The sequence below is a fragment of the Spermophilus citellus genome (assembly GCF_964194105.1).
Source record: "Spermophilus citellus genome assembly, chromosome: 7".
NCBI lineage: Eukaryota > Metazoa > Chordata > Mammalia > Rodentia > Sciuridae > Spermophilus > Spermophilus citellus.
This window is the reverse complement of record NC_138188.1, coordinates 77322670-77331684: the sequence shown is the minus strand read 5'-3', so window position 1 is coordinate 77331684 and position 9015 is coordinate 77322670. Positions and strand designations below refer to the sequence as shown.

The 9015-nt window shown below is 40.4% G+C and overlaps 1 long non-coding RNA gene across 1 annotated transcript; it reads left to right on the top strand.

Annotated features, from left to right (window-relative positions):
• Window positions 1–2559: 2559 nt before the first annotated feature.
• LOC308652637 lies at window positions 2560–8682 on the top strand. The gene is made up of 3 exons (XR_014022847.1): window positions 2560–2640; window positions 3939–3978; window positions 8622–8682. It is a non-coding gene; the product is annotated as an uncharacterized lncRNA (long non-coding RNA).
• Window positions 8683–9015: the final 333 nt, after the last annotated feature.

The following is a 9015-nucleotide window of genomic DNA, read 5'->3' as shown; positions in this document are numbered from 1 at the left end:
CTAATGCATTCCGGCACAAGTGCACTCATGTACACACGCACATACACACACACACATGCACGCACAAGTGTATAAGCAATGGATGGGTGGCAGAAGCATGGATAATAGCTTCTGCCATCCATCCATTGCTCATTGTCTGTTTCCCCCATCAGTCCCTAAGCTCCTTGAACAGATGGTCACAAGATCTCTTATTCATTGTTGTATCCTTTGTACTTCTCACTTCTGGCAGGAAAATAGTTGCTCAATTAAGGAAACAATGGGTAAAGAGTTTATGATATTTACAGTGTTCTTAATTAGTGACTTTCCTTATGACGATGATAGGGTTTTTCTCTACCTTGATTAAAAGTTAATAGAACTAAAACAAAAAAAGTAGAAGAAAAAGAAAGCAAACAGTATGACTTAGAATTCCCACAGTGTTTCAGGCCCCTCAAAAATGTAGATTCCAGAAAAATTGTTATAAAATTCTCATCAGTAGCAAACATTCTTTACTTTTTTGTGGCTCCTTAAGAAAAGCTGGTGAATAGCTCAGGTCTGTTACACACAGAAATATAAAGATAATATATAAAGTCTTGGTAATTGGAAGATTTAACACTTGCCATTTTATTTAGTCAGCCTAAGGTATGTCATGTTTGCAATTTTTCTGAGACGCAAAATTTAATTACATGATTTGTGCATCTGAATTGTGAAAGTGAACACTTTTTTATCCCACTCATTTAACATATTAACACTTAAGAGGTAATTAAAAATAATCTTTGTTTATTTATGCAACAATACCCAATAAGTGAGGAATAGACTTTTAGTGAAAATTTAAAAAGGCAATAAATTTATGGTGTAAAGATGTGAACAGAAAATAATTGTTGGGACACCAAGGATCACGTTAAAACATTTCATTTTTTCTAGCTTGGAGGGACTTGGGGGGTATCCTTCATAAATTTTGAAGCTTTTACATACACATACATACTTGGCATTTTAGCACAGTGTAGTTGTCACCCCAGAAGCAGAGAATGGTTGCCACTCATTATATTGTAATACATTTGAACATTTTGCTGGGTTTGACAAACATATTTAAATATGTATTGGCTGGAAATAGCATCACCAACAAACTGTAATTTTGTGGGCTCTGATGCATTCTGAATGCTCTGACAAAGCACTGGTCAATTTGACCATCTTAATTTGACCAGGATAAGAGTGAACATAGAGTGTATTGTGTGTGTGTGTGTGTGTGTGTCCAGTTTTTCCCAGATGGGAAACTCTCCTTTCTTTTACTGTCTCACCCCTCTTTTTGCAAAACTGTCAGCCTTGAACATTACCCTGCCCGGGGAGGGACATAGTCTTGCCCTTGGTGACTCAGGAATGGAACCAGGTACGTGGCATGTGACTTGTGCAGTCACAGGGCCCTCCACTCATAAGGAACTCATGCTGTCCTGTCCTTGCCTTAAATTCTTAATTTTATCTTTAAACTCAAGTTTTATAAGTTAAGTCCTTTGGAGCAACGGTGCATGAGTTTGAACAGAGGAGATGCGCACAAAATGTATGGTTGCTTACCTCCTCCCTCCCACCTGGTACTTGTTGTGCCCCAAGGCACTGAATTCTAGGGGTCCTATAATGTGAGGGGGTTTTGTGAGACTTAAGCAAGTCTCCAACTTGCCTCAAGTGCAGAAAGGAAGCAATGGGATTCTAAGAACCACAAAGACCAAGAGATCCCCCAAATCCTCTCCCATGTTACCTCTCTGTATTAGCTACCCATTTAGGCTTGTGACTCTGTGCTAATCAATCAGTTCTTCTTCACTGTGACCAAAATACCTGACAAGAACAATTTAGAGGAAGAAAATTTTGTTTTGAGCTCACTGTTTCAATGATTTAGTCCATAGTCAGCTGACTTCCATAGCTCTGGAGCCAAGGTGAGGCAGAAGGGCACTGCAAAGGTGAATAACTCTGCTCACGGTGGCCAGGAAGCAGGGGCTTAGAGTGGGGGGAGAGGTACAGGAAAGATGCACCCTTCCAAGGCATGCCCCCAGTTACTCACCTCCTCCAGCCACACCCCACCTGCCTATAGTTACCACCCAGTTAGTTCATGATGCACTCCCCATCCAATCATTTCACCCCTGAATAGTCCCACCTTAACATATAAGCTTTGGGGGGATACTTCATATTCCAAAGCACAACACTCCCTTTCCTTTTAGAATTTCCTTACTCATCAGTTAGCCAAAGGATTCAGTAGAATGTGCACATAAAAAAAGTGAAATAAAAACAGTTATTTTTATGTAGCACTTCCACTGTTCTGATGGGAACAAAATACATATGCATGCATGAGCTATGAAAACTGTATAACTTTAGTGATACACATTTTATTTCAATGTTCTTTCATCAAATTGGCATTGGGCAATGTAAAAATGAATGGTAGTAATTAAAATTTTAATGTTTTTCTAAGCTTAAGACTAAATAGCAAATAAAAATCACCATGGCAGGTCAATAGAGTTACCACAGAAAAAAAGAGGAAAACTGTTTTAATATATTGACTGGAATATTTTTCTTTCTTTTTTTAAAGCAAGAGGGTCCCACGTTTCTTGCACATATGCAGTTAGCCTCAGCCACGGGATCTCTCTGCTGGGAGTCACTAGGATTGCAGGAGCCCCGCAGGTACACTCCCTTTTTATGCCCTCTTCACTAGAAAGAGACCATTGGTAGGGGCTGCTTATATGCTGAACCCACATGGATGGAGGAGGGAGTTTAGCTCAGTCAGGGAGTCCAGGTGTATCTAATGCAGTGGTTTAAAAATTTCCAAACACTCTGCTATTTAGCAAGTAGTACGACTAGTCATTATGCTTCTGCTTTGTATGAAACTGCTGACACCTTAGAAACTGCTTAATGATACATAAAATTCTATTTTTTCTGTGTGGAATGCCACTGGGCAAGTGGGTATTACTTATAGATGTATAAATATTGTGCATATTAGCATGAAGAGTCACTTACAAGTCAATAAGCTTTCTAACTGTAGAAAAACAAAAGAAAAGAAATCACACAGGAACAAATAATTTCATAGGATTTGTTTGATTATTTCTTAACCTTGGAAAGGTAAAACATTTCTATAAAAGGGTAATTTTAATTTTATTTTGAAGGTAATACAAAGGCAACATTAAATTAGTTTTCCATTTTACCATTTAGCCTTGAAAGAAAAAAAAATTTGCTTTCATTATACAGCCCTGAGTGGAACAACAGATTTTTAAACATGGCAAAGGTAGTGTTCATTGTTGCCTCTTTAATCCTTTTCCCCACTTTGTTCTTTGAACCTGCTCCATTCTGATTTGCCTCTATGTTTTTCCCCCCATAGGACAAAACTATGATCATATTTGCATGGCTATTAATGAGAACAAATATACAATCTTGCGGTCATTACTTGTTAGCATTAGAGATCAAGCCTTATACAGTAACTGGACTGACCCTGAGGGACAAATCTTATGTTCAGGCTTCAATTCCAGAAGTTATAATACTTTCATTTTTTGCTTGGTGCTCTTTTTACACAATTGTATCAGTGTGGCCTGTGGGAATGTATATGTAGGGATTTCCATATTGGAGAAAATTGAGTTGAATCCATTCACGTAACCTATGAAGGTAATGAATCAGCTTCTTGAGATTTCTGCTTCTCATCTGAAAAATGAAGGTAAATCCTCTCTTATGGAGTTGTCATAAAGATTCAGGAGGTAACTCATGCAGAGTTGGGTTTCTGGCACATAGTAGGTACTCAGTGACCATTTTTCCTTCTCCTTTTACCTTCTGTATCAAAATATTGTGTAAATATTTTGTAGCACTTGCAAATTAGATTCAATTTTATTTTTGAGATGAAGTTTTAATCACATGCAAACATTTTTATAAACATGTTGGTATGTCTATGGCAAAAAATATAACTCTACCTTCCAACTCTAATTCCAAATGTCTAGGTAACCATAGAGCATCTTTCTGAAAATTCTGTGGATACATGTAAGTATCTCATGAAGCTAGCTCCACATAATCACAAATGAGCCCATGAAATTTATTCTTCATCTCTTTACACAGTAGCCTATAGTTTTTCATTTTTAAAAACTGTTCTGTATGATCACAATTTTTTTTTTTTTTTTGGTGCAGGAGGGAGTTACCAGGTATTGAACTCAAGGGCACTTAACAACTGAACCACATCCCCAGGCCTTTTTAGATTTTATTTTGATACAGGGTCTCATTAAGTTGCTTAGAGCCTAGCTAAATTGCTGAGGTTGGCTTTGAACTTGGGATCTCCTTGACTCAGCCTCCCAAGCTACTGGGATTACAGGCATGCACCACCACTTCCAACAACATTTATTTTTAATTGACTTTTGGATTTCCAGTTTTTGTCACCCCAACACTGCAGCAGTGGGCACAGGACATACACATTCTTATTCATCTAGAGAAGTGCTCACGTAAGGCATATTCCCAGATTCTAGTTGTTGGGTTGAAGGGCACACTTACTTTTAACTTTCTTTCCTATGTGTCCCTTCCAACTCCAGTTCCATTACTGAAATCCTACTCCTGTGTCTAAAGACCTAATCTAAGTCATTTACAATAAAAATGTTATCGAATCATAATAAAAGTATTTTCCAATCTATCACTGCTTAGGGTTATTGTGAGAACAAGTGCTGGTGGTGAAAATCTTATGTTAACTTTAAATATTGATATGCAATTTGGTATAATTTAAATTATAACATGTCAGGATATGTGATGATAAACTTTATCATTGATTATCAAGTGCAAGGCCTTGACCGGCTTAGGAGTTTGGAGGGACTAAGCTATCCAGGAGGTCTTTTGGAAGCCAAGAGGGTTGTTTTGAAATCACTTTGCCTGTGTGGACATCTACTCTGTGAATGCTAATGCTATAATCTACAACCCTCTCCTGGATCCTTTTCAATGAACCCACACTGGATCCTAAAGTAAGGACCAAACAGAAGGCAGCATGAATGAGTGGCTCCCCCACAGGGGCCTGGTCACAAAGGAAGACACTCAGGTTTTTCTCAGACTTTGGTGAACTTCCCTAAATGGCTTTAGAAGCTCAAATTACAAACAGTTCCCTAATTGTCTCTGAAAACCTGAGTGTTGAGTTATTGCTGATGGAGTTTTATCCTTGGGTTTTACTGTGTCTTTACAGATGCATCCTGGATCCAAGGCAAATACAGAGAAATGCTCTGAAAGCAAACCTGTTCTTACCCATAAGAAAACGCCATTATTCATTTGCTGCTGTAGACGCAGGAGAAACAATGTGTGCCTTTCATTCCCCTGTTTCTCTAACAGTCCTCATTGTACCTGCCTTTTCCCTGAATGGGTTCCACCGTGCAGGAAGTGACATGGCACAGTGAGCTTAAGAATATTCCTTATTTTTGTTCGATTGGATAACACCAAGTAACAACACGAGGAAGGTCATAACAACCCACGTCATAGTGAGGATGGCTCATTAATCCTGTGATTAGCTCATCTGAGTGAACTTTTGCAAGGAAAGATACACCATAAATTTAAATTGTGTAACTTGGAGTCAAATTTGCTATAAGAACCTTTAGAAGGGGATATTTGTAAAATAAAGAGAAAAAAAATGTCACCCCACTTCCCCCAGAGTTTTTTAGTATCCTTAATAAATTAAATAGCTACAGTGTCTTGAGTGCTTATAATGTGCCAAACTCTTTGTTTGCATTATCTGAGTTTTACAACAACTCTGAAAGGTGAGGATTATTGTGTCCATTTATAGATGAGGAAATAGAAGCTCAGAGAAGTTCAGAAGCATTTTCAAGGTTATATAGCTAGGTCAAACTCAAATCAGATTCCAAAATCTAGGTTTTTCCAACACACTAGGTCATCTCTCAAATAAAAGGGCACCTATGTAAAGTTTAAATTCATAAACTTAAACTCTGCCCCCAAAACAATCATTTTCACATGTCATTGATCTCAGGAAAAGAATCTCTCTCTTTTTTTCCCTCACTTCTATAAATTGTATAAATGTTTAGTTTGTTCATTGATTATCATGTCAGATGAAAATGGCTGGGCAGATAGTCATTGTATTTGAAGAAAGCATTTGGGATTATCTGACTTAATTCAGTCAAATAGTATATAAGAGTTTTATATTGGGGAGTCACCAAAAGACACAGGCAGAGATCATCTGGATTAAAGAAATTGAGGTATCCAGGAAAGGCCTGTGTGATTGCCAATTGGCAGAGACCAAGGACAGAGGACTCCAGATGTCAAAGGAAACAGAGCTGGTGCCTGTAGGAGCCCGGAGCCAGAAGTTGCAAAGGAGCACAGCCCAACTTGTGGTTGAACTGCTTCTCACCTGGGCACCAGGTGCCTTGTACTCTGCACCTGTAATTTATTTACTTAAAGATGGTTAGTGAGTCTATAATATTTTGGATTATTTTACCAATAATACAGAATTATCTCTAGTTGCAAAACTTGGATTCCCTGTCTCAGGGTTACTGATCATTCCCTTAGACCTCGCCGATACTTCCAATTATTAAAATGTGTTTGATGGAAACATAATGAAATTCCACCAAGCATCATGCCTGGCCATGAACTAGGAGGAGCTCCTGATTAACAGGCTGACTCTGTGTCCCAAGCTGGGAGAGCCCTCATTTAAATCCTTTGTCGATGCCCAGTTATTAATGGAGCCCTCTTTCCCTTTCAGAGGTGTCTCAATTTGGGCAATAAATTATGTGGTCACTCTCACCCTAACTAATATGAATCTGTAGAATCTGGGCTGAGTCATGGCAAGTCACTCTCTAAAGTGGGACCTTCAGGAAGGACCTCAGCAGCCCTGCATCAGGCCTAGGCCTCACCCTGAGAAGCTGCCCTCTGGGAACAGGAGCCAGGAGCCGCAACGGCGCATGCAGTTGAGAGCACCCAACTCTTGCCAGGGCAGGAGGAGATTCTCCACTATGAAGGTTAATGCTTGGGCGGCCATGACAGTTCCTGAAAGGTTTAGTGTTTCCCTGTGGGCCTGTTCTCTGGGCGACCTATATCCTATTAATCCTCCTATGACTCCCATGCCTGCCTTTGCTGCTCTCATGTTTTAGATGCAAAACCCTGTTGTCATATCTGTCTGCTCACGTCACCCCCAACTGGGTACTTTTACTTCTCTCCCAACTTTCCATGCTCCCTGTTTTAGTCGATGTTTGTTTCTGTGACTAAAAGGATCCGACCAGAACAACTGTAGAAGAGAAAATGTTTATCTCAGGGCTCACGGTTTCAGAGATCTTAGTCCCTAGAGGGCCGGCTCCATTCCTTGGGACTCGAAGGGTGGAAGAGTGTGGCAGAGGGAAGCAGCTCACATAGGGATCAGAAAGCAGAGAGAGAGGTCTCCACTGGCCTGGTACAAATATATCCCCCAAAGCCATGCCCCAATTCCCACCTCCTCCAGCCACACCCTACCACTTCAATTACCATGCAATTAATCCCTATCAGGAAATTAATTCACTGATTGGGTTAAGACTCTTTTGTTGTTGTTGTTCTATTGTCTACTGGGGATTGAACCCAGGGGCCCTGTACCACTGAGCTACATCCCTATCCCTTTTTATTTTCTACTTTGAGAGAGTCTCCCTAAATTGCCCAGACTGATCTTGAACTTGCAATCTGTCAGCCTCAGCCTCCTGAGTAGCTGGGATTGCCTGCGTGCCCCACCTCACCCAGCTGATGGTGCCAATCCTTATGAGCCACATCCCCCCTCCGTCATGCCAATGCTACTTTCCCCTTCTCTGTAGCAACTACTGCCTATGGAACAGCAGTTTTTCTTTTGCCCAAAGATTATACATTTTCTAAATCATTCTTCCTTAGTGTGCCTTAGTATGAAATGAACCAACATGAATATATTTTTTAAACTTTTAAAACATTCTGAAAACTTCAAAAGAAGTTAATCAGAAAAAAAAAAATAAACCGTATAAATACTTAAGAAAATTGTATTTCTTTGAGTTAGATGGAAGTCAGGGGCAGCGTGTATGGGAAGGCCCCTGACACAATGTACAAATATTATTTGGAATTGAAGGAGGACTGAGAAGACAGTCTTCTCCCTGCAACACAGCCTGGCTTTGTTTGCCATCCTGGCTGCCTGCCACCTCACAGTGCCCTGAGAGTCCTGAGGAGATGGGACGGAGAATGAATACTTGATCATGGGTTCCCTGAGGCCAGGGTCTGATCCTTTATCATTTGTCTCTGAAGTAACTGAAGAGTGGCAGGCGTTTGAGAATCTTTCCTTAACAGGACAGTGGCAAGAATGGCCCTCATGTTTCAGGCACTGTCTGAGGATGTTCGGTATGAGATGGAATAGGATTCTGAGTGTCAGAGGGGGCAGGACAAAGGGGTTCTCAAGGACCATTCAAAGGGATTAGTTTGGGATTGGCCCCATGGCTGCACCTTCCTCAAAGATCAGTACCTGAAAGAAACTAGTTCTTATTTGGAGCAAAGCAAACTTCCTACTGCACTGTGGCACACAGGTCCCTTGGAGCCCTGACCTGGGCTGACCTGATTCCCCACCCCACTCTAATCTAAGTGATCTTATTGAAGAAACACCTGGCTGATTCCCCAAACCACCAGAGTGTCTTCCTTGTTTTCTTTACTTCTATCTCCTTTCTTCCCTGCAGAATGCCGACTCCTCCTTCGAGGCTCAGCCCAGGCACTTCTCATGGGAACAGCATCTCTAAGAATGTCACCAATCCCACTCCTCCTCTGTTCTATGTCAACGTGGGCATAACTTGAGTTCATTGAGTTGGAATAGCTTCTTTCCTTTTCGTCTTCCCCAGACAGTATGCTCTGTAAGAACTTAATCATCTTCACATGGCTGTCCCTAAAACTTAGCAAAGTCCTCACATAGTTTAGGTGCTCAATAAAAGTTTGCAGAATTGACCTGGGCCTTGTCTATATACTGCTGAACATGACCGTCTATTAAAACTACAAGGCTGAGTTGTTACAAATTAACTACAAATTCAGCTTTCCAGCTTATCTTGCTTTAAAAAGCCAGAGGCTAAAATTAGGTAA